The sequence below is a fragment of the Leptonotus elevatus genome, chromosome 16 (genome assembly GCF_054856555.1).
Source record: "Leptonotus elevatus isolate MCC_2025b chromosome 16, RoL_Lele_1.0, whole genome shotgun sequence".
Taxonomy (NCBI): domain Eukaryota; kingdom Metazoa; phylum Chordata; class Actinopteri; order Syngnathiformes; family Syngnathidae; genus Leptonotus; species Leptonotus elevatus.
Genome location: NC_141254.1, coordinates 10,532,027 through 10,551,006, shown reverse-complemented (window position 1 = coordinate 10,551,006; position 18,980 = coordinate 10,532,027). Strand labels below are relative to the sequence as shown.

At 39.9% G+C, this 18,980-nt stretch overlaps 1 protein-coding gene across 2 annotated transcripts in view; it reads left to right on the top strand.

The window, feature by feature from the left end:
- The window catches only part of LOC147160677 (glutamate receptor 4), a 112,125-nt gene that overhangs the window by 10,076 nt on the left and 83,069 nt on the right, over positions 1-18,980 (top strand). For both annotated transcript variants that reach the window (XM_086057927.1, XM_086057928.1), the window contains one exon: positions 5,716-5,812. The gene's annotated coding sequence lies outside the window, so the exon portion shown is untranslated. The remainder of the gene's footprint in view (positions 1-5,715; positions 5,813-18,980) is intronic.

Below are 18,980 nucleotides of genomic sequence, written 5' to 3'. Positions count from 1 at the left end.
CAGCCGTATCAGTCTGGCTGTGTTGAAAATCATCATGGCGTGCAATTTCCCAGAAGCCACTTCAGCTTTTCCAGGCTTGTTCTGCTTCCTCACATCATACAGGAGTAGGGAAGGGGAGGGGTTAGCGGTTCACTTGACAGGCGCATCCTGACATGCGCTGCATCTTCTCTGCAGCTGCAACGCAGCGTGAATAATGATTGAGCACCTATCGACGATGCTAACAGGCACGAGCACGCACGGTCTGGTCCTGCGGCCTGTGCCGACGGCTGGCCGGCAGCAGTGTGAGCTCGACGGCTCGAGAGGCTTTGGGGGAATACAGCCTTGGGAGTCATTAGCAATGATGCGAAAAAAGGTGATTTTCAAGAATATGCAGATGTTGATCTGAATTTGTGTTTTTTTGTTTGTTTTGTTTTTTAATCTTTTGCCAGTGGCAGCATCAACACAACCCCCTAACCCCTGTCTCTCAAAGTTATTAGGGTGTTTTGCAGCTTCCCCCCCTCTGCTCTACAGAGATAACAAGCTGCTGCTGACTCTTCTTCACCCAAACCGGCGCTCGCTTATCGTCCTTAAACACACCGCTCCCTTGAAACTAATTATAATGCCGCCAGTACAGTCCAAGGATTTTTTCTTCAAACCCAAATGCTCCTCACTTGGTCCCCCTCTTCTTTTTTTTCCCTCCAGGCCAACTCAGGTGACAATCCCAGGGCAGTTTGGATAAAAACATTGACAAGAGAAACGCTGCCAAATACTTAGTATTTTCCAGTTCACTGTGCCCATCAAACGATACAAAAATCATTCATGTATGGGACATTTACAGCCTCTGACCAAAACATCCCTTTTCAAAGATAATAAGGTTCAGTTTTGACAAACACTTTTAGATTCTGAGGTAGAGAAGGGCAATTATGGAACATAGGACACTGTCAGTATTGTTGTTAACATGGTTCTACACTTACAGTGACACAATTCATATGCACATGGAAACTACTATAAAATACAAGAAATACTACTATATACTATACTATTACTATTATTTGAGATATTTTATTTCATTATTTAATTAGATTATCATAGTTTATTAACACATTATGCATATTTAAATGCTAGTATAAATAGCTAGTGGTGATAACATCAATTCAAAATCAGATAAAAAATATAAATAAATAAATAATTGGACTGTAGTAAAATACTTCATTAGTTATATTACTATATATATATAGTTATATAGTTTATTTTTCAAAATAATTTCGACATTAAAACGTCTTATTTAATTTCTATTTTAGTCTTTTAGCTATTAATTTAGTATAACTAAAAAATATATAATTGTATGTAATTAAGAGGTGTACAGATACCATAAACATCAAACCAAATAAAACATAAAACCAAAAGTAAAAACATAATTTGACTGTAAAAAAAAACACCATGAGGAATTTACTTTGAAAATTGTATTTACTTTGAAAATTATTTATATATTTGATGGTTTTATTTATTTAATTATTTTATTTATTAGATTACATAGATATATAACTTTTTATATTTTATATATCTTATTATATATTAATTACTTTGTTTTATATTAAATTGTTTATTTTTTATTGTCCAATTTAATTATTTAATCCATTATTAATATTGTTTAGTTCAGTATTATATTATTTAATTCAATTACAATAAACAAAAATATATAATAAAATAAACCTTCACTCACTTCCTGTTTAAGTTGAAAGCCTTATATGGTCATTTCTTGCCCCCACCATCCTTTTTGTTTGCTAGCCCCGCCCTAATGTGCTTCACCTGTGCCTAATGTGGCCATAATCTTAATGTGGCTACAGTATTTAAATCCAGCTCGTCCTCTCCTGACATGACAAGCATCATTCGGTTGGTAGTCCACTTGCTGGCCTCTGGCTGGATGCTAACAGTTTCACCATTTTGTTACATGTAAACAAGTCACATTATTGTTAAACTGTGCACCTTTTACGTTGACTTATGCTAGCTTCTGCTGAAGTGTGCTGTTGAGCACAGTGACTTTTATGTGAGTATACTTAATTGTAATTGGATGAGACTCGAGTGTTGTTCCTGTGTTGAGTCTTGTAATAAATATAGAAATCCTGAATTAAGCTTTTGTTTATTAGCATTATCACAAGTGGATGTTGCCTTGAAGGGAACTGGGAAGAAGTAGTTGTGCTGCATTCAGTCATTGTTGCTGTAATTTTTGCAATGCAGCTTTCCTGTTAGCCAGAAGCGCTCCAGTCGGGGTGCTTCGGAGGCGACTGATTGAAACCTGATGGATAATTTATGTTCTGGAGGTAAGCCTGTAATTTCCAGGGGATGGCGACTGGGGTCGGTCGCTATGAATGATTTATATGTCAACATTATCCATAACTTTGTCTCGTAAATTCAGCCGGCCGTTAATCCAGCCCAAATGCCACACCACACGAGGGAAAAATCGGACGACTTTGAGAGGCGCTTAGCGTGAGAGTTTAGCGGTCGTCTTGGTGATACGAGTCAACGCGCTGTTGACGGTTTGTTTGCAGCGCTTTGGGCTAATTAGCTGCTAATTAGCATGCGTACTCCCCAGAGTGTACGACTCAGCGGAGATGAGTTTAGTGTTCCCACGGCATAACAATTCCAAGTGTACCAAAATGCATTGCAACAAAGCATGTGACATTGTGGTTCTCCATTCTTATTGGTCGCAGGAATCTAAACAGGAAGTGAATAACCCAAAATGGTGCTAAAGTCAAATTTGTTGGTTCATTCAAATTCCTACTCTTTACATTTTTTCCTATGGCAAAAATATGTTTATTAGTTATCTTTAGAGATTTGACACCACTTTTTTAAACAAGTTTAAGAATCTTTTAAATTAGGGATAGTATGGAGGACCAAAGCTGCCAAAATTCAAAATAAATAAATGACTAAATAAAAAATAAATAAAAGGGAAAATAAAAACGGATATAGAAAATATAATTCAAAAATTTTATTAAAAAAATACCAAAAAAGATAGAAATTGAAATAAAAACAACTATATATATATATATATATACAGTGTGTATATATATAGCAGACGCTCTGTCAGGTCGAAATGTTATTCAAATGAGGGGGCGGTCTTAAGCGTGTCTTGGGTTGGGCTCGGCAATATTTTTTCCTTTTCCTTTTTTAAATTTTTTTTTTACTGTAAATGAATATTGGCTTCAAATATTGGTTATCGGCCCCCTTGACTACTAATAATCGGTATTGGCCTTGAAAAAAACATATCGGTCTATCTCTACTTTCAATCCTATTAGTTTACAAGTGTTAATTAGTTTGCAACATGCTACGGTGCTAATATTCACTGAGCACTGAGTTGAACAACGCATTTAAAGACTGTCGAGTGCGACAAAAATTCCCCCTCGACTAATCTTCCCGTTTAGCCTCGAGCTATTCCCTTCTTAGCGCCGTTGCTAACCATAATACAATCTTCCATCTACATGTTGGAGCTCGGCTCAGTAGTACAATGACTGGAGATGGCGCAGTCCTCAGCTGGTGTACATGTCAATAGGCTACAACTCATCCACACACTCAAGCGTCTGTTCACAAACACAATTAGCCACAAATAGGCTTCATTTCTCCGGTGGATCATTAATGCCGGGGCTTTTATGCTTCTCCCGGCCGCTAATCAATACACACACGCGCCGCTCGAGTTGGACAGCCAATATATATAAGCCCGGCTTGGTGGTGGTGGTGGTGGGGGGGTGACGGCTGATTTTTTATTTTTTTTGGTCAACGCTTCAAAAAGATCAAGGCTCTTGGGGCATCCGGCAAAGGTTTCCCGAGAGCAGCGAGTCTGCCAAAATGGTTTCAAAGCAATTGAAGCCGACATTTTACTGGGCGGAGCGGGACTGCGCTCGACTTTCCCGAAACATTGATTGACTTTTAAGTGACTTTGTGGCGGCCTTGTTATCAGCGCTCCCCCTCATCACCCCCCCGTCCTCCAAAAGTGCTGACTCCAGCTTCGCACCGCTCGTCGCCGCTTCTTGCATTAGCACTTTAAAGCGCATCTGTTGCCTGCCGGGGCAATTACTGCCGCAGATTTGATATTTCCACACGAACATTCCTCCTAATCATACCGAAAATGAGGTTGGAATCTTAAATGGAAGGAAATAATGTCGGAAGGAAGTTAGCCATGGCTTCTCGGTGCTTTTTTAGCATGGGGGTGACCCACATTTTTCCTTGCCTCGGAGGACTTGGCTTTGTTTTCGGGGTTGCATCTCTCCGTCTGGTCATTTCAAACATGGAAGGCTTCCTTTAAACAAAGCCATATGCTGTGTGGACACACAAACACACTTTGCATTCTGAATAAATTTGCCATGAACAGCTCTCCATCACAGGCGCCTAAATAACAGATTTTTCTAAGGAAAAGACCGCCATCCGCAACAATGGATTTGTAAACTGAAAAACAAAACAAAAAATACTCTGTCTGTCATGTGCATGCCAAAACATCAGTTGGTGCTTTCATCTCCAACCAAAATTTCGGATTTTGACAATTAGCAACCTGAACAAACAAATTATTTGTTGTACTGTTGTTCCGATAGCGGTATCTGGAGAGGCCTCTGCATTAAAACAGTGGCATCGGCAAGTACTAGCAAGTAACATGCCGATACCATTATTTCCAACGCTGATATAGGATTTTGGATACGGCATCTTATGTCTTGCTTGTGGATGACATTCACTGATGTGTGATGTGTTCACTGCATGCCGAGCCAAGATATCTTATTAGCTCTTGAATGCTCTAAACCAATGGCAGGGGAGCTTTTTTATGTTGAAAAAAACAAACAACAACTAGGTATCGGCAGGGTATCGGCACCGGCCGATACTGCAAAACGGTATTGGTATTGGGGACCAAAGAACAGTATCGTAACAACTCAAAATTGTACTCGGACTTCACCTGCTACTATTTTATATTCATGGCACACATTTTCACTTTGATTTAACAGTGGTTGCGTTGCTGTAGTTAGATTTGTTAAAAGCTCATTTGGTGACCTAATGACTGTACAAGAGGATGAACAACAGTTGTTGTTTGTGGCTGGGGGGTGGGGGTGAGGGGTGAGGGGGCATCTTTGTGCATTTGGCCGCAACGCTGTCATTGAAAAGTTGGCAGCCGCAGCAGCTTTGCATCGTAATTCTCGACAAGACTTTGGAGTTTTTTGGGAACAGGCAGCTGCCAATTGCGAGCGCCTGGCCTCACCTCGCCGCTCTTCCCCGACGGTGATGGATGAGCCTGTCTCGTCCTCTCACCTTGCTGCCGTAATTGAGGCTCCACTTCACTGTTGTCGAGTCGCACGTTTACGGACGACCTGAAGGCAGTTGCAATACTCTTACTTCCATTTTTGGCTATTCTAACCACTTCTGATCCAGCTTTAATTGTCCATAGGTGTGAATGTGACAATTTAAGATCTAGATAAAATTTGCCACAAAATGATATATGCTACTTATTGGGTCAAAGTTGTGTTTGGAATACATGAGAAATTCCACAAGATGTCCATGAGGATGCTTGATAGTCCGCAATAGCTTAGAATTTCCTTTCTGAAGCATTCCAGGATACATTCCAGGATATGTTTGCCAGCTGAGGTGGAGGCGGGGAGGATGGCGAGCATTTGCAAAAGTGTTTGGCACATGAAAGTCGACCTTGGTTGCAAGGTCTTGGCAAAGGCTCTCGTGGGATCAGGTGCCTTTTCTGTCTTCCAGGTGGCTGGAGTTGAGAGCGCACACGACATCTGCGAGTCGCCTCTTCAAAACATCCGGATTTGAAGCAGAGATGTGACAACCTCGCGCCATCCATCAGGTTTTACACTTCTCCGTCCATCGTATTAGTAATCTGCCAAGAGAAGTTAACCAGTCTGTAATAAAATGTGAGAGCAGTGAAAGCAGACCGTCAATCGGCATTGCACTTTCCTTGTTAACTCGAACCATTATGGTGGTGTTGCAAAAAAAAAAGAAGAAGAAGTAAAACACACTCGTGGCATTCGTCTTCTACAGTATGTGTATTTTGTTTATTTTATTGAGTAAAGTTTTTTATATTAAAATGAGTGCTGTTAAAGTGTTACTAATTAATTAATCACAAAAAATATTGTATTAATCATGTATTAACGCAGATTAATCACACTATTAATTTTGACCGCAGACGATCCTTTATCTTGACAGCAGATGGTGATGTTAAAGGTAGCACAAGTTGTGTTTGAGCAATCAACATAACTACATGCATTAAAGTAAAGCATTTAATAAATGTTTATGTATGATATTCAGAATATTTGTTCATGTCAAACTATTGAGGTCATTTTTTCCCCCCCTTTTAAATTATGCAAGTAATTAACTGATTAGAAAAAGAGGAGGATGAGCATGTGCAGTGGATAATTTTTTTTGAAGACGTCCTCATAACATAATTTTTATTTTATTTTTTTAACACAACAGGTGCTCTTTAAATTTGGCGGGCAAAAAATGTTGATTAAAAACCAATTTAATCGTGATTAATCAAAATTCTAAAATGTGATTAATCTGATTTAGAAATGTAATCGTTTGACAGCTCTAATTAAAATGAGTGCCCTATTGCCCAAATGGTCATGCATGTACACTGTAAAAAAAGAAAAGAAAGAAAAGTTTTTTTACGTTTTTACGGCAGCTGGGACGCCAGAAAATCACTTTCTTGTAAAGTGTGAATAATGTATCCATTCTATTTTAAAGCGTCCTTGAGTGTCTGGAAATGCACTATATAAATCTGATGCATTATTATTATTATTATTATTATTATTGTCTTGCTTTCACCAATTCCCAAATTTTCATTTGTTTTGGCGTCACTGGCAAATCTCAGTTGGGCCCTCCAATTGAATGAATGAAGCACATTATCTCCCTTTTCCCAAGTAAATCCAGTGGCTGTGATGGAGGACTGTCGAACAATGTGGAACAAGCCATTGGAGGGGCGGGGGTGGGATTGCGGCCGGCGGAGGGCGAGCGAGCGGCCTTCCCAAAGCGCGTTGCACTTGTCGTTTAGTCGCTCTTGTCACGGTGGATCAAAGCGTTGGCCGCTGCCCCTCTCGCGCTCGCTCACAATATGCCTGCTTGCAAGCCTCAGCTGAGCACGGCGATGGATTAGGCCAAGCCATGAATTCAAAAGGGGGGGGGGGTGGGTAGGCCTGCAGGGGGTGGCATGTTGCTATTTCTGGCTGGAGTCGCATAAACTACATCTTCAACGTCTTGCTTGCGGGCATTCAATTGTGCTTTGGCCCGCTTTTGAGAGAAATTGAGCTGTAAGGATGGAAAATTAACTGTGCTTTAGCTGCTCCACGTGTAATTGATTCAGTCAGTCAGCGCGATATTGAGAAACCGATAGCCTCTTTTACTTCTCTAATCTTGGCTGCCATAGTTAAGTCTTCATCGATGTTCAGGTGAAATCATTCTGATTGTTTTTCTCCCATGTTTGGATTTGTGGATTTGGGGGGGGATCGGTGTGACCTAAAGGGACATTCAGCAGCTTCACCATGTTTACTTCGAACTCTGGGTTCCACTAGTTGGCCCAAGTCTGTAGATCTCAGAGCCCTGCTGGGTTTGTATTCAGTCAGCATTTCTTGAACAGGTTCAGGATCTAAACCATTCAGTGATTTATAGACCAGGAGCAGAATTTTGAAATCTATTTTTAGAGCAGGTTGTTTTAGTAGTTAAAAAAAAAATGCTTTGTTTTAGTTTGTACTAGTTTTAGCTTATTTAATATAAGGAGGTTTTATCGAGTGCAAGATAAAAAAAAAAAGGTCTCTACGTTTCGTGTAAAAAGTAAATAAAACTACAATTCTCAAACGACTGTTTGACTTTCCTTCTTGTGACAGACGCACAGCAATGTTGAGATAAATAACAACAAATAATTTAAAATGAACCCTGAAAGCTCGTCTATGATATTGATAAACGTAAGATGTAGTCTGTTAGTTTTCTTAAAAAAAAAAAAACATTTTCTTTTTTATTTAATTTTGTTAAAAATGTTTTATCAATTTTAGTTATTGTTATTTTGTTAGTTTATTTTGTTGCTTGATGTCCTACATAAATTATGGTAATTTTGGCAGATTTGTCCTTTCAGGAGTGTGTCAAGAAAGCTGGCAGGTGACGTCACGGGAAAAGCGTTCTGATCCGAGCAATTTTGACGGCAATGGCATTTTCCCGTGGCTATTAATAGTTGCCACCGAGTGAGTCAGTTGGCTGGCGAGTGGGTGACGCCACGCAAGTTTTTTCCCCCCCTCCTCAAATCTGATTTTTTTTTCTCTTGATAACTTCATTCCTTCCCATCACTCCCGCATTCCTGTAGGCGCTCCTTTTTAAACATTAATGCACAGGTTCTCCTCTGCTCGATAAATAAGCACTTAATAAAATGCCAGTTAATATTTAATAGCCTCATTGTGCATTATTAAAAAAAACATTAGTCAGTCTGGCTTTTCCTGTCCTGTTTTGCTAATTAAGCATGCGGGTTTGTGTCTTCAACTCAAAGTGGCTACCATGGAATACAATTCATCCAGTTATTTCCATGTGCGTCAATGGGAATGTCAACATTATGTTCCGTGACATTGGTTGACTTCCAAGTTGTTCTAAATTCAAGACAAATTTCTTATAATGAATACATTCCAGGCCCCACCTGTTCCGGGCATCCACATTACTTGGCGCCATCTAGTGGCATTTAATTGCCAAAGGGCTATGTTAAAGTGAGTTGGCACACTTCATTTAAAGGGATACTTGACTCATTGAGCCAACAATAAGTTATTTTAATATTTTGTCCAGAATGAATTTGATAACGTCATTATTTTTCATGTACAATTAATACCTTTAAAAAAAAAAAATATTCCACTTGCTGGCGACTGAAGATGACATCACCTGTGCTGAGAAGCAATCATGGCTCAATTTGCCGAGCAAACCCAGAAAACAGGTAAGCCATGATTGCTCGTTACCTACTTCTTCAGCACAGGTGATGTCATCTTCAGTTGACAGTAAGTGGAAAAATTACTTTTTAACACATTCACTCCCAGCCAATTTCACTGAAGCAACCTCCTTCGCTCCTGGCTGTTTTACTGGATTTTGACTGATTTTGCAAGGCCCACAGAATATTGTGTTCTATTGCTATAAAAACTAGGAACCTATGAAAGATTAGAGTCTCCTCTTTCATCAGGAAAAAATGTCTTATCCCTATCTGTTTCCGTTTTGCAGCAATTAGCATGGCCCTGGTTCATCTCTTTTGCACTGTTGCCACCTGCTGGTCGTTTTTTTTTAAATAACTACCATTGCTTCAACCGTTTTGTGCAGTTCAGAGACTGCATCAAAGTCGTCTGTGTGCTTTAGCATTAAAAACAAAAGAAAAAACGTATACATACGTTTTTGGGGAAGTTATCACATCAATTTTGGACAAAATAATAACTTTTTACTGCGGAAAATGGCTCAATGAGTCAAGTATCCCTTTAAATATAAGAAGCACACTGCCTCACATTTTGTCAAAGTGAGTTGAGGAGCTTCATTTAGACAATAAAATTGCTTTGCCACCACCTTGTGGCATCTTAATGCCAAGGAACTTTGTTGAAGTGACTTGAGGCTTGTCCTTTAGACAAAAGTGGTGCTTTGGCACCATCTACTGGCCTTTAGGTTTCAAGGAACTATGTCGAAGTGAGGTTGGGAGCAACACTTGGCAGCCGTTCTTGTTTGATTAAAAGAAAAAAATTGCTTGTGAAAGAGGCACTTACGAATAAATATTTCCTTGACAAGGTCTAACAAATAATAAATAAACCACTCTGAGATGAATGTTCAAGCTTGTTATTGCATGAAATGGCTAATTCAATTGTTTTTGTTTTCACTATTGTTCCCTTCTTGTTTATTTGACTCCTTACCTTTTGTGTGCCATGTTTGTCAAAAGCGCACTGGGAAAATAAATAAATAAATAAAGCCGCGTTTAGTTAGAGGAAAATGGCCCGACTCTCGATTTAGTGCCTGTCGGCCGCTGCTATTTGAATACACCGCTGCAGGAAGTAGTCAAAGTAAAGCGCGGAAAATCACTTTGCAACGTGTGAAATGGTCTAATTGGCATGAGTTAATGTGAATGAACGTACGCTAAAATTAGAGAGCTCGCCAGAAGGAACACTTGACTGCCCGTCCAGACAGGACTCACTTGCATTAAGGACTTTTTTTGTCTTGTGTAATCCTGCTAATATCCTTAAATAAACAAAAGTCGAGTTTAAAAAAGTCAGAGTTGCGCAATAACCCCAGAGCTGGACAAAATCGATTGCTTTTATAAGTTGGCTTTGGTGCAAAATAATAAAACGCTGTTCGCACAAAAAAACAACAAAAAGTTAAACTGATTGTAATAACAAATGGAGCAAAAATTTATCATTTTTGGGGGGCGTTTTCTTTAACTTTAACTAAAGTGGCTTGGCAGTGCAATAACTGATCATGAATTAAGAATCTGGGCCATCTTTATATATAAAGAACTTTAATTAAAACACAACAATCACTGCATACAAAGTGCTGTACATAGAATCAAAATCAGTCATGCAGTAAAGACGGGCAAAAACAAACAAACACAAAATAAATAAGTTACTAAATATCAGAAGTAGGTAAGTAAATAAAATTGATAATAAATTAAAAACTCAAGAAGTAGCCAAGTGAATATGTAAATAAGTAAATAAAATAAGAATCAATAAATTAATAAGATAACATTTGAGACTGTTCCACTCCAGTCCTGGAGAGGGCAGTGGTGCTCATTAGCAAGCTTGACAACTTCACAAAGATTTTTTTTTTGCGCATTTCCTGTTACAAACCATGGCTCGTAATTTCCGATTAAATTAAGATGTCATTACTTGATACGGAAGTTAAATTGCTGATGTCTATTTAAAGAACACTTATCTAATCAAAATGTGTATACTAAAACATACACTGATGATTTTATTATTTTATTGTATTGTGTAACGTAGAAACTCTCCTGAAGTGAATGAAAAATGTTTTATCACCTTGCACGACAGATGATGTCAGAGCATGTCCACAGCTCACAATCGCATGTGACCGGCTTCCTCCGCCTACTTTTTTTGCGTTCTCATGGCACGCCTTCGCCGCGGTGGCGTCTGCGTGCCGGAAGAGAGAAATTAGAAGCGGGTGAGAGAAGAGGAAGCCTGCGTCTCTTGACAGGCGTGTGACAGCGCCTTTAATCACCACGGCCATTTGTGCTGTCAGCGCAAAAGAGAGTCACAAGGGGGAAGAGTGTATATAGTGTGAACCCCAAACACCAAATGACTGTGTGAGAAACGCCGCAGTGCACTTTTGATTGACACTGCCTCGAGGTATTCATGTAACGACCATGTATGTATTCTGTATCGCACAAGAGTCGACAAAACTCCACATCGGTGAATCTCAATTCAACATCTGTCCGTTCTCCTCGCGAGCAAAATAATCGAAGTCTCTTGTCTTCCTTCCTTGTCTGTTGTTTATTAAACGTTCTAGGTTGACCAAACCTGACAAATAAAATGTTCTATGCAGCCCCACTGGTCTAAAATGGTATTCTGGTTAATATTACATGAATGGAATATGAGTTAAGCAGCATAAACCAGCCGTTTTTATCATTTTCATTGGGTGGCCATTTTGCAACTTGCTGTTAACTTAAGATGACATCAATGTTGCTCAGGTCTCAGGTAACAACCAATCACACCGCAGCTTGAGAAAACAGGTGAGCTGTGATTGGATGTTGTCTGAGCCCTGAGCAACATTGATGTCATCTTCAGTTGACAGCAAGCGGCAAAATGGCCGCCACCTGAGATGGATAAAGACGGCTGTATTTTGCTTCATAACTCATATTCAACAAATGTAATATTAATCAGAATGTCATGTTTAGACTAGTGAGGTCCCATATAACATATTATTGTCAATACATGTTTAAGTGTTACTTCCCCTTTAATACTGCTATTAGGTATGTTCGATACTCCTTTTTTCTCAGATCGATACCAGTATGACTGCTCAAATATTTAGTACTCTCATCGAATCGAATCTTGAGTGCTTTTGATACATACAATTTCCTAAAAAAAACAACGATGCCAGATAATTTAAAGGGACAGTGTGTATAATTTTGTGCCATGCCATCTAATGGTGAACTAATAGAATGCGACGAATTCGAAGTGCGCTACGGTGCCTCAGAGAGACGACACCAATTACTACGTTTGCCAAGTTGTTGTCCTTCGGGTTTTGGTAGCAGAAAGATGCCGGCAAAACATGGCAGCCTCCTGTAAGCTGTGCCATGACCATTGGAATATATTTAGCGATCTGATGGAATTTTTGTGTGTGCATATTTTCAAAATTAATAGTGAATGAATCAAAATGTTAGTTCACCACTAGACTGCATGAAATTCTACACACTGTCCCTTTAAAGAAAGACCTTTATGCTGTACTACATCCCAATCCAGCATTTTTGTTAAAATCACATGCAATTAATGGTAGTTATCTATTCTTCTTATTTCTAGTTCCTGATCATAAAAAGGCCACAATAGTAACGTGACGAGTATCGATACCTTGAAATAAGGCTAGGTATCGGCCTGATACCAATACCTGCTATCGGTGCTCGCCCGTCCCTGATGCTATAAATCAGTGAAAAAAAAAAGGTTGGAGGAACTTAATTTTTTCAAGGCAACAAATTTAGATGCAATTTTAAGTTAGGCAATTCAACAACATATTTAAAGGATTGCTGTTGTGAAAATTGACTTTTCTGCATTTCTCCACGAAGACATTTAAGAATGAGTTTACATAGCTAATTGTTCCTTGTATTGTCCCTCAACATTTAAGTAAACATTTTATTTCTTGCGCTAACACTGTTGCCATGAATGTCAATAATTCCTATATTAAATTAGTTTGAACTTAAATTACTATTGTAGCCCAATAAAATACAAATTGTTTTTCTACAGTGTACAATAATTTTATTTCATAAATAAGATTTCAATTTTTTCTAACTTAATATATATTTTATTAATAATTCTATCATGACTGTTATGATGGTGTTTAAATAAATCAAATATAATCAAGAATTATGGCGACATAATGAAAGTAATAAAGGACACTTTTGTCCAGCTTTTCAGATTCCCCAAAGACAGAATTTAAAGCACAAAACCTGAAACAGTAAAAGTGATTTGAAACGCGCGTGAATGACTCGCGTGCGTGCGTGCGTGCGTGCGCGCGTGTGCTGCAGCATGGAGCTTATGCAGGCAAAAGGTGCTCGCATGCAACTAATTGACCTATTTGTAAAAGTCACCAGCTACTGTTGTTCTCCTTATTGTTCAGCTTGTGTTCGTACATGATGACTCACCGTTGTGTGATTCAGCTGATAACCGCCGGCACTTTTGTTATTTTTTCTTTCTTCGTCTTAACTCTCCTTCTCACCTCTACTGCCAATACGGAGGCGTGCGCAGAGGTCACAACACATTTTATATTCATGATTGAGCAGAGGATGGGGGATAATTAAGTGAATGCAAAAAGGAAAATAGGGAAATGATCACAAAATGGGGAGGAAAAAATCACTCCTTCAAACTCAGAGTTGTAGGGAATAAAAGTCTCTAAATCTTGATCAGTGTAGTATTTTGACAAAAGCATGTTAAGACAATTGGAACGGTTTGAAATTGTAATAAATAAATAAACAAATGAATGAATAAATAATTTCAAAACAGGTAGTTTTTAAACCTTGGCATTTATATCCAGTTTAATACACTAAAAATCAACTTTTACGTACATCTGATCGCTGCTAGTTTAAAAAAAAAATCATGGCAACGGGTACTTTGGGATAGACTTCATTTTGGGAAAATCACGTCCAAAATAATTGGCATTTTTTAAACGTACTTATTACCAAACATGTTTAGTGACAGGAATATAACACTCTTCATACGTCTGCGCAAATCTGATTGCACGAAAATTAGCTGTTGGTGGACAAGAATAGCGGTTAGCTTTGCTAGCGGTTTGCTTTGCTAGCGGCTAGCCTTTGCTAGCTTTGGCTATTCTTTTTGCTGCTACTTAAAACAAATAAAATAATCATACCGATGGTACCTTGGCATAGACTAGGGTGACCAAATCATTTTCTTATGTCCTGTTCGGGCGTCCGGGGGTTTATAAATTCATGAAAATGTCCAGTTGACATTGCGTGACTATTAGGAGGTGAAGTACACTGTGTAACTGCAACTGGTACCACAATTTCAAGGGCCGGGGCAAGTGTCCTCTGAAATGGAAATATGGTCACCCTAGAATACACTTCATTTTTGGAAAATCACGTCTAAATTTAAAAAAATTACTTGATTTGACTTTCTTGTTACCAAACATGTTTAGTGACAGGAATACAACACTCTTCATACGTCTGCGCAGGTCCGATTGTACGAAAATTAGCTGTTGGTGGACAAGAATAGCGGTTAGCATTGCTAGTGATTTGCCTTTGCTAGCTTTAGCTATTCTGGTCGCTGCTAGCTACCATGGGATAGACTTCATTTTTGGAAAATCACGTCCACTAGCTTATAGCATCCATACGGCCATATTTACTGACATCATTGTAGTAGTCTGGCGATGAAAGCAGACAGGCAAGTCAAAAGCCCTCTCATAAATTAGAAGGCGAGATGTTTAAAACACATCATTAGGAATTAATCTACCTTAGGCGCTAGTAAACTACTAAACTAAATTCAACCCCTAGTACAAATTGCACTTAATAATATGTTTGGAATGTATAATGGGAGGTGGTGGATGGCTAGCGAACATGCCGCATACACCAAGTATGTGTGTGACGGTATAATATGGTGGAGGGTGGGGTGTGTGAGCGAGGACGGCTGGTTGGCGGCAAGAAGAAGAAAAGAGTATTTATCAGCAAACGGCAGCACGGTTTGCCACTTCCATCTCCGAGTAATCCCGCCCGCAGCCGAGATCACAAACGGCACACGGGAGCACAATGCTATTTATGTGATGCCACACATACACAGCACATGCAACACACTTGCACTCCATCCTGAGGAGTGAGAGCTTCTGCGGTGTGTTCCACTTGCACCGAATGATGATGGTACTACAGGAACATTCAGTGTAGTGGATGAGGAGTATGGCCTTTTATCAAGATAATGCACTTTTTTTGAGTGTTAGCTTTCTGTTTTTAGCTTTCACCAAGTCGGTGGTCATGTCTATCAAAACAGAATACGCAAAAGTTTAAAGGATTCTTGCCCCAAATTGAACAGGAAATTATTTAAGTCTGAAGCAGCCATTTCAGGCAAATTCCAGTGCTTGTACTCTTGTACTGAAAAACTCCTACGAGGGAATCCGCCCATATATGGAATCACCTTACTGGAGGTATCAACATGCCTGGAAATCCACCAATTTCGACACAGCCATCTTCTTGGTGATAAATGAATGAATTTTAGGGGGAAAAATAAGTCCTGACACCAGTTTGTCGCGAAATTCGAGTTATGTGTAAAACCGAACACGAACTCGGATATTTTGCTTTGAAGCACCCATTTTAGGCAAATTTCAGGGTGTGTACTTTGACAAAGTTCTGCTCGGGAACTATGCCAAATGATCCTCAATCACAAGCAGGTATCCCTAGATTGATGGGCAATACTAAATTGCAAAGTTCTTTGGCCTTTGGCGGCCATTTGCTCTCTACTCACAGCTTATATTTGTTTTGAGAACTGAATGGAAGGCTGTGTATATATACGATCATCAGTGCATCACTTTTTATCTATAGAACCTGATTGGAAAAATGTATCCCACCCCTGACTTGTTTAATGCCATCCAAAAAATGTACATGAAATATATAGAACATTGTGAGTCTTGAGGCTTAAGATTAAAACCTTGTAGGTTCCCTTTCAGGAAGACCCTATTCATTAGCTTTTATTGCCAGCTTGTTCAGCGTGCACTGTGGGAATTCTTTAATGGTTTAAACAAAGCTTCATGCATACAAAAAAACCTGGCTGTCTGGTTATAGCCAACAAAGTGGAGGTAAAGTCACATTGCTTGCACCTTGACGATGTCCTGAACAATGTAGCTTCAACCACACTGACATCTTCTACGAGTCTTATCAAATGATGAGTAACTTTATGCGGGGACTTCTACTACTGCGCTCACAGCCAGGAGCATGTAAATAATTCATCGAGCTCATTTCTTGCCAGCTTGGTTACGTTAGAGTTCTATGGTGTCACACTTTTATAGTACCTTGTCACAACTTCAGTTTCAATGACTGTAGGTTGTGTTTTTAAACTAAAACAATGTCATGACAAATTCTGTCAATGAGGAAAAAATGTCAATGTAAAACATGAATTGGTTAATGCTGGCTACTAATTTATTTTTAATCATGGCAATCCCACAGTAGTTACGCACCTGAGAGGCTTTGAACATACTAGTGTTGACATTAAGAGCAATCTGATTGGATGGTAAATTAATTTTTGAGTTCTAAATGTTTGGCTAGCATAGTCCTTGAGGACAAGGAACCATCTTTGGTGCCCTTGAGTGGAAATTATATATGAGTGAGAAGAACCCCATGCTTTTTCCCAACCAATCTCTAAGTACTCGAACATTTTGACAGGTGGGCATTCCGTCAATTATTCAGTAACGGCTATTTTGTTGACGATTGACAGGAAACTTCAAAAATTGACAAACTAAGCATTCACAGAAGGGGTTTTTCGTCCGTCAATTCGGCAATCCGTCAATGACTGACGTCCCATTTTGAATGACGATTGACGGACCATTGATGGATGCCCACTTTGAATGACGGAAATGTTGACGGACGCTCATTTTGCTGAGCAATCGGTAAAAGACGGATTGACGGTTCAGCTTGAAATATTGATGGATTGACGATGACGGAAGGGTGTCCCGACTGTTGACGATTGCTGAATGACGGACACTCAAAATTCATTGACACGCCCACCTCTGCATTTCGAAACAGTTCTGTCTGCATTTCATTTGTTAACATTAATGAGAATGTATTTTAATGGCCGTACAAGAAGTCATTGGTGTAGACTTCCTTCCACTGCAGACTTTCTTTCCATATATGGGCAATTTCCCTACCTATACTCTGTCAAAAAAGTGCTGAAAAATGCAAATGAGCAAGCACTTTTCATTGTCCGGGCAATCTTAGAGGACGTGGCCGCTAAAGCGCGTCGGGACTTTGATTACGGGATCGCTTTGTTATAATTGCATAGCGATCAATCACACGGCGAATACTTGTGTAATTAATTAGCCCCTACAAACACTGCGGAGGTCAAACAGAGAGTCTGTCCCACGCATGTCTACTTGAGTTGGTGACTTTAATTCTGTAAATTGTTTATGAGACTGGAGGGTTTGTTGAAGAGCATAACATCGGGGTAGCACCTCCCTCGCGGTATCTACCTGTGGCGTAGATGGCTTGGCAATGTCAGGTGGAACAGATGAAGAGTGTCTGGCTCCTCAGAAATGCTTGTCCTGAGAGTCGCCTCGCTGAGTTTCTCCCAGGGCCCACTGCGGGCTTCGGAGCCCCTCTGTCTCCTGCTGTCGCTTTCCATTTCTCTCATTTATTTTCTTTTTTTTCCTTTTTTTTACACTGTGCCTCCTTCGCTTCGCCCTTGGTTGCTCTCACTGTCATTCCTTACTCCGGTGCTGCTTATCGTCCCGGAACGTCCTCCTCTCCACCTTCCCCAGACCTCAGCCGTTCCATTTGACGTTTGATTTAGTCATTGGTTATTTATGTGAAGGAGATGATACAAACAGTCTGCTCTCTCTAACTCGCCACTTATAGTCTAAACTGGACTTTGGGCTCTGGTTTACTTGGCAAAAGTGTCCTTAATAACCTGTGTACCATTACGGAAACAATCTAACAACTGAGGCTGAGGTCTCATGGTCAGGGTACAGGTTTTTCAACCTAGTAAATAGTTCTCATCCAGATTGAGGGTTCTAGACCTCAGAGAAATTTGCCGTCAGGTGTGTGATGGTTAGCTGTTACCCTCTGGAAACCTTGGGTTTCTGTATGCAATCTGGCAACCCTACCAAATGATTTTTCTTCAAATCCAGTTAGAGGCTACTCCTTCTCAGACTTCAGTCAGAAGTGGAATGGTTAGTCATTCCCCTGCAACGTGGAAATGCCAGTGAGTTGAAATGTGCTATCACTAGCATTGTGTATGTAAACTAGCTAGTATGTAAAAGGCTTCTTCTTCAAAACCTAGTTGAGGATAGTGCTTCTCTGATTTCTAAGCCAAATTTGTGGTCAGAAGTGTGGTTGGTTAACTATTACGCCGCCAATTGAAGACGTTGGATATGTGCCATCACCACGGTTGTGTACATAATCTGGCTACCACGCTAAAGCCAGTTTGTGGTTACTCCTCAGACTTCTGTCACAAATGTGGAAGTGCCAGGGAGGTGTAGTGTTCTGCCACTACGATTGTATGCACAATCTGGCAACCTCATAAGTTAAAGCTGAAGGCACTCGTACTCAGATTCTGATTGTGTCGGCAGAAGTGGAGTGGTTAGCCGTGAAGCCGTACCTTGTGTCTGGAACCTTACTAGGGGTTGTGTTAGCGATCTGGCTACTATTCCAAAGGTTCTTTGTCCAAATCCAGGTTGAGGGTACTCATCCTTAGATGTCTGAGGCAAATGCTGTCAGAAGAGAGAAACATGGAGTCCAAATTGTAAACAAAGGACAACAATGGAGGACATCTGGGCAGAAACAATCCTTTTTGTCTCTCTCCATTTCATTAAAAAACAATTTCCTAGCACCTTCTTACGGGGCTACTCACTCCTGGCAAAAGCTTCAACTGCTGCTATCCGGCGGCCAGCCAGGGGAAAGACCCTGGCTCTCGGCCATGACAGAGGACATTGGCGCTCCATTCCAGCTCTTGATGAAACCCATCAAGAGAAGGCCTATGTAGCGTTAAGTGCACATTAGCTGGCGTTGGAAGTATCCAGATCTCCTTTTCTAACCCCACTTCCCCTCTAAATGCTTTAAAATGGAATCGTTACATCATAAGGCAATGTAT